Source organism: Pteropus medius, unplaced genomic scaffold, assembly GCF_902729225.1.
Source record: "Pteropus medius unplaced genomic scaffold, Ma_sr-lr_union100, whole genome shotgun sequence".
NCBI lineage: Eukaryota > Metazoa > Chordata > Mammalia > Chiroptera > Pteropodidae > Pteropus > Pteropus medius.
The window spans coordinates 1,245,094-1,251,874 of record NW_024347791.1 but is presented as its reverse complement, the minus strand read 5'-3'; positions in this window follow the sequence as shown (position 1 = coordinate 1,251,874).

Sequence of the window (6,781 nt, the reverse complement as noted above, 5' to 3'; positions counted from 1 at the left end):
GATGGATGGATGGATGACTGGAAGAAAGGAGGAAGAATGAAAGGAAGGAAGGTCTTGTTATCAGGATGAGGAGGTATCTATTCATCCTTTCATTAATTCCATGCGGATTGACTGAGCTCCTGCTGGCAGCACCGCGCTGAGTGCTATGGGAGTTACAAAGACATGTGGGACTTGACGTCTGCCTAACTTGAAGAAACTTATCTTAGTATGAAGCTAGGACAAATGCAAGTAATCATAACTGGGGGAGCATGTCAGTACAATGAACATTGGCCTTCATTTTCAGGACAGTCTTGATAGCAAATGTAAGAGTAAATATAAGCTATTTCATTTTAACCCTAAATAAATTAACAAGACAGAAAAAGAATTTTCAGACTATATAGGTGTCTGTAGAAAATGTGGTCACCATGAGCATAAAAGACAGAGTGTGCCAGTTCAACAAAACACCCGTAAGAAAGAAAAATAATAAAATAAATTTTAAATGAAATAATAAAATAATAAAACAAAACAAAAACAAACAAAACAAAACAGAAAACAGAACAGGCCCTTTCTTGGTGGGAGCAGACAGGGAAGGCCTCTCATCTCCCCAGAGTCCACGACTCATATTCATCCAGTCCACGAACATTGTGGTTCTGCCTCTCAGCTCTCAGGAGCAGGACTCAGATGGGCCCTGGGTGGGGTGCAGGGTGGAGGGATGGTGAGGGGTCCCAGGGGAAGAGGAGGTCACTGAGACTAGGGACCACATCCGAAGTACCTTCGTCGGGAGGCCCTGCCCCACCACCACCTTTCTCACATGTGAGAAGTCCAGAACTCTAGCCTCGTTGGAATGGTCATCACAACGGGGCCAATTCCACTGGGGAACATCCTTTCACCACCGGGAGGCTGCAATTTTAATGAGGGCCTTGTTTTGTAATAATTAAAATTGTAACATTTGCCAATTTCTATGATGTAAGTGCTGCCGCTACAGCCAATTTCAAGCTACCATCCTGACGTCTCTGAACTTGAAGTTGGGAACAAATGCATGCATTCAATCGGCTCTTGCCAGCTGGTGCCAGCTGCTCCAGCATGCCATTGGCTGTGTGTGCCTAAGTCCTGGGGCACAAGCTCCCCGTGGACTCCTGTAAGAGTCCTTCCCTATCACGAGACCGACCAAAAGAGTTTGAGGAGGTGTTACATCGTCCAGCCATCCTCTGCGAAATAATAGCTCAGGTCCTGGACACTTGTCAGAAAGGCCTGGGTTTGAACCCTGGGCCCACCTCTGACCTAGTGACCTGAAATTCCTTCAGGAGCTACCCACTGGATTGATCCAAAATCGCAGGTCCTACAATCCTGGCTCTTTTCCTGACTCCTGGCCCTTCCTTCAGTTCCTGGGAAGTGCCGAGCACGGTCCTAGCACCAAGCCTTTGTCTCTGCGGATCCCTCCGCCTGCAGCCCCGTTTCTCCCATTCACCGTCTGGGTCTCAGCCAAACCTCTTCCTTGGAAAGGCGTTCTCTGACTGCCCCCGCATCCCCCACCCCCCATGATTCTTTGAGAGCACTTACCCTAGTGGGAAGTCCTGGTGGAATGATCTGCGTAACATCTGTTTCTCCCAATAGATCGCAGACCAGGTGAGGGCAAGGACAGTGTGGACTTAGGGTTCACTGCTTCGCCCGCGGTGCCTAGCACAGTGCAGAACCTGTAATAGGTAGTCAGGTAGACACTTTCTTATTCTCATTTTACAGAAGAAGAAACTATGAAGTGGAGAGAGACTGGATAATTTCCTTCAGGTATTATGTGTTCATTCATTCGCCAATGAAGCCCAATGGGCAGAGCTGACAACTGATAAGCACTGTAATTAGGTGACAGTTGGGACCAAGGGCACCCTCTAAGTTTGAGAAAGCTTCCTAGAATCAAGATATGGTGGTCGACACAGATAGCCACATCTGATAATGTGGCCAAAGAATTCTGATGAAAAATGAACCAGCTGTACTCTTAACAGCTTCTTGCCCATAACCCCTTTGGTCTTGCTTGGAAGTTCAGAGATAAATCTTGCTTCCCATAATCCTATTCTCCTTCCCAGAGATTGGGTTATATGTGGTCATATGACCAGTTCTGTCCAATGAAAAGTGAGAAGAAGCTGCTGGATGAAAGAATCCGATTCCTCTTTCACTGGCCCTCATCAAGTTTGATGTGACACCTGAACTGGGACAGCAATTTTGTGGCCACCATCTTGTGGCTGCCGTCTTGTAGTTCTCAGGGAAACTGACCTAAGAGCAGAGCTGTTTCGTTCAAGGTGCCTAGTGGAAATACAGGACAAACCCGGGTGTTCAGTAATGTTGCTGAGCTGCTGAATGAACCAGTCTTGGCTCTGCCCTACATTGGGACATAGGGTTATTTTTCCTTTATGCTTTTTGAGGTCGATATGTGTTCCTTGCACCTAAAAGCATCCTAACGAACACAGAAGGGATATGTAGCAAAAACGGAGGGAGGAAAGGAGTCTTTTCCAGGTTTTTAAGTTTCAAAACAAAAGAGAATCTGTGCGCCCAGCCAAAAGCTTTGGGAGAGGACGTTAAGTAGACACACAATCCCCTCTTCTCAACATCCAAGATGCCCCCAGAGGACGGTGGGCAAGAGAAAGCAAGGAATGTGTCAGTGTTGGGGTTCCTGGCCCAAGTAGGTCCTGGCCCTTCCACCCATGGCCATACAGTGTATCCAGGTAGATGGGGCTGGACTCAGACGGCCCACGGAGGGACACAGAATTTGTGAAGTGAGTGCCTCTGCAGAGAGGACCTGGATATCCCAAGAGGGATCACGACCTGGAGGCCCTGCAAAAATGAGCTTTGCTCTTAGACCAGTTTCCCTCAGGGTGGGAGAGGATCCCCAGCTAGTCAAAAGCATAATTTCTTTGATTTCAGCAGAATGGAAGTGCCTAATGGAAATTAAATGTAGTCGCGGAGAAATAAAGCAAGTTCTATTGCATGTACATCTGAGTTTGTGGTGTCGATTCATACCCCGCAGTGGTGAATAGCAGTCAACCAGATGAAGGTCAGCCACCCACAACCCCTCCCCACCCACACCCTTCTGCTGTCCTGCAGAGGGTCCCCTGCTTCCTCTGTGTGCCTGGACCCCAGTTACTACTTCCTCCAGCCCACACTACCACCTCCAGGCTGCAACTTCATATCCCTTCCTGACCCTGCCCTGCAGACACCTTAACTCCTGGCTACCCCAGCCTCCAGTCCTGCTGGGTTTGCAGGCCAGAGGCTCCCAGCCATGTGGCTTGGCCCCACGCGCTCTTGACTCGTGTCATGGAAATCCCTCCTTCCTCTCTGGCTCCTGCCCGCTGGCCTCGGTTCTCCTCGACTTGGCCCCACCCATAATGTTCCTGCCATCTGTTTCTGGTCCTGCTGAGTTTCTGCCTATGTTTTTCCCTTCCTCCAGCGGTACACGTGGCAGTACGTGGCTACTGGGAGGGGCCTGGAGCTTGCGGGAGGAGAAGGGGCAGGAAAGTTGCATAATTTCAACTTCTGGTTCTTGCTTCCCACAGCTCCTCTCCCACTAATGCTCAGTGCGAGCCATTCATCCAATAAATGCTCTTTTGAGCACCCACTATGTGCCAGCCCCTGAGAATGCACGAAACACATCACATTCAGTCCTCACTAGGAACAAATCGAGACTTGCAGGGAAGATGTGAAAAAGCCCAGGTCACAAGTACAGGAGACCAACATTGTCTGTTCTGAGCCAGGAGGTGGTCCGTGAAGACCACCAGCGGCCTGGCTCCAGAGCCCACATGCTCTGAAATTTGAGCTTCTCTGAAACTTTCCAAGCCCCTGTCACATGCACTTCATTTATTTCTGGAACAGTCACCAGTAATTTTACACCTTCTGCCCCATTGTTAGTCCATAGATCATAATCTGAGGTTCTGAAAATACAGTTACTGCATATAGCCTTGGATACCCCCCAAAGCATATAGCCTTGGATACCCCCCGAAGCATATAGCCTTGGATACCCCTCAATGGGGGCAAGAGAGGAGGGATTTTTAATCTCATGTGACAGATACAGACAGTGAGGGGGTCCAGAGAGGCTAGACAAGTTACCCAGCACCCTCCAGTCCTCAAGCCAATCAGGTGACTCACTGGGCAGAGGTGGCCCAGAAGCCCACCTCCTGCGCCCAGACCTGCCCTCCTCCTGCTGTCAGAAAAAAATCTTAGAGAAACAACACAGACTGGTAGACCTTTTGCCCGAGCTGGACTCACACCTGGCTACCTCCTCTCACCCCTCTGCTAGTAAATTTCCTGCTTCCTTCAAGGAGGTCACAGTAGGGACACAGCCCTCTCCTCCTGGATGGCATCCACAATTCACCCAGTTTCTAGGCATCCCATGTCCTCCCCTGGACCACAGCACAGCCCCCTCACTGCCTCCAGTCTTGCCCTCTATAATTCATGCTCCACCTGGCCAGCAGAGGGATCTGCCTCTTGGAAAATCGGCTTTCTGACCGGTGACGTTCACTATGCTGTCGGAGACCTTCGCTTTATGAATCAGCTCTAACTTAGAATCAGGCTTTGAATTTAAAGAAGCTTCCTACGACACTGGGATCCAGGACTTGGCTGATGTTCAGGCTGCCTGCGTAGGCTGGGCTCTGCCTTTCAGTCGTCTCAATCCATCCGTCATAACAAGCCATGCTCTTCGTATCTTTCTCTCCTCTCATATATACATCATCGCTTTTTCAAATGATTTATCTGGTCCCTCCCACTATCCAGAACTTAGACTGTATTATCCCACCTCTGACTCTTTCATCCCACTGTTTCCTTTCCCCATAATATGTGCCTTTCAAGTTCCTATTCATCTTCCAAGGCCCTGATTAAATGGCGCCTCCACTAAGAACCTTTCCCGGATCACCCCCTCCAGAATACTCTTCTCTCTTCCCTGTATTTCCACGTGGCAGAAGGAGCTTTTGTATGGATCCTCTTCCCAGGAAGGCTGACTGCTTCCAATCACACCCTACCCACGCCCGTGGAATGGATCCAGCCCATCTATCCAGACAGCAAGCCCAGGGACACTGTACCAGCTCGACCCCTGGTTTCAGCTCAGATCACTGTTTGCTCACCCTTTCCTTCTCCATATTTCCTGCATTTTCCCCAGGCTATCCAACCAAGCAATGGCAAAGTGGGGTGAAGTCCCCTGATTCCCAGTCTAGGGTACTTTCCATTTCATGGGCTGCTTCTCCTCCTGGCCCTCCTCTCTTTTCCCTTCCCTGTTCCTTACTTAACATTTCGGAGGGAACACATCATTTGTTTAATTAAAAAGATGGCCCCAAGGCGAGGAGGTGGCTATGTGGGCATTTCACCATCTCAATGAAGTCAGCAGGACTAAGCTTTGCAGTTCCGCTGGGGGATGTTATCCCCACAGACCTGGTGGCAGGCTTGGGGGACACTTACCCAACCCCAACCGAGACCTTGCTTGCTAGGAGAGTCTCCATCACAAAGATCTAATGGTTCTTAATATACATCTAGGCTGTGCCACCAAGTCAGGAACTGGGATCCTGCAGGGGAAACTGGCCCAGAGAGTCTAGGGACCGCATCTGAACCAGGGGTGGGAGAAATGTTTGCAGAAGGTCAGACGAGACAACGTCGGGGCTGTCCACCTCGGGCTAATGTGGCCGAATGTGGCCTGGACATATCTGGGACCTTTGGCAAAGGACAAACTTTAATACTCCTGCAGGTGCTTGACAAGCAGTTTCAAAAGCTTTGCTGTCTCAGCAATCAGCAAACCACCTACCTGCAGGACGTCCATGAGCAAAGGCTGCTACCTGGTCCCAGGGACAGCCTTTACCACCAGGGCAGAGCAGGCAGCTAGTCAGGTTGACGATGCATAAGCAGCGTGGGCCCAGAGTGTGCTGAGAGATCTCGCCCATGGGTAGGGGCCTGTTAGGGGCCTCCTGGGGGAGAGCTGCAAGGTGTTCAGGGGCAGGGAACACCTCCTTCAGTGGCCAGGTGGGCTCCGAGGAAACAGACTCATGTCTACTCTAGCTTGGGCTGGCCGCTGGGCTCTGCTGAATCCTGGGACAGTTATGGTGGTTTGTTCTTTATAAAATATTCTTCCACACGATGCCCAGGAAGCCATCGAACACAGCAGCATAGGATGCACGTGCATCAAGGAGAGTTGACGTGGATTATTTCAGATACATGTGTGTGAGTAGCCACCATGCTAGCTCAGAAAGTAAGCCCACTGTACCATGTAGTGTGTGTTTTCCTCCATTGAATATCGACAGTTTTCTTGTAAATATTAAACAACACACACAAGACAGAATCCCCAGATGAGAGCCTGTGGTTTGTCCAGAACTTCCGAGTACTTGACCAGAGCCTAAGCCCCATGGATGCTCTCCAAGGAGAAGCAATGGGTTGTGACCCCTACTGCAGCCTCTGCACCTAGCGGGACACACTACGCGGCAGGTGCTCAGTAGGTGTGGTTCAAAGGATGAACGTAGCACTCAGCAGGCAACCTCTCTCTTAGTCCTGATGGCCATCCCCATTTTATAGACGGGGAACTGAGGCTCAGAGAAGTGGGGACTTTCCTGAGCCCACAGCCAGGGTGACACATAGCAGACTCTGAGCTGGTTCTGCTAACTCCAAGGCACGCGGATGCCTGAGTGATGCAGGGGGCTGGTTTCTTTGTGGGTGGGGAGCCCATAAAGTGGAGCTCTGGGCTCCCTCAGTCTCTTCAGAGATCTGGGTCCCAGGGCAACCAGGACTGGCTGGCCTCCCAGGGTGGGAAAAGGGCACCAAGCAGAAAGAACCAGACTGAGAC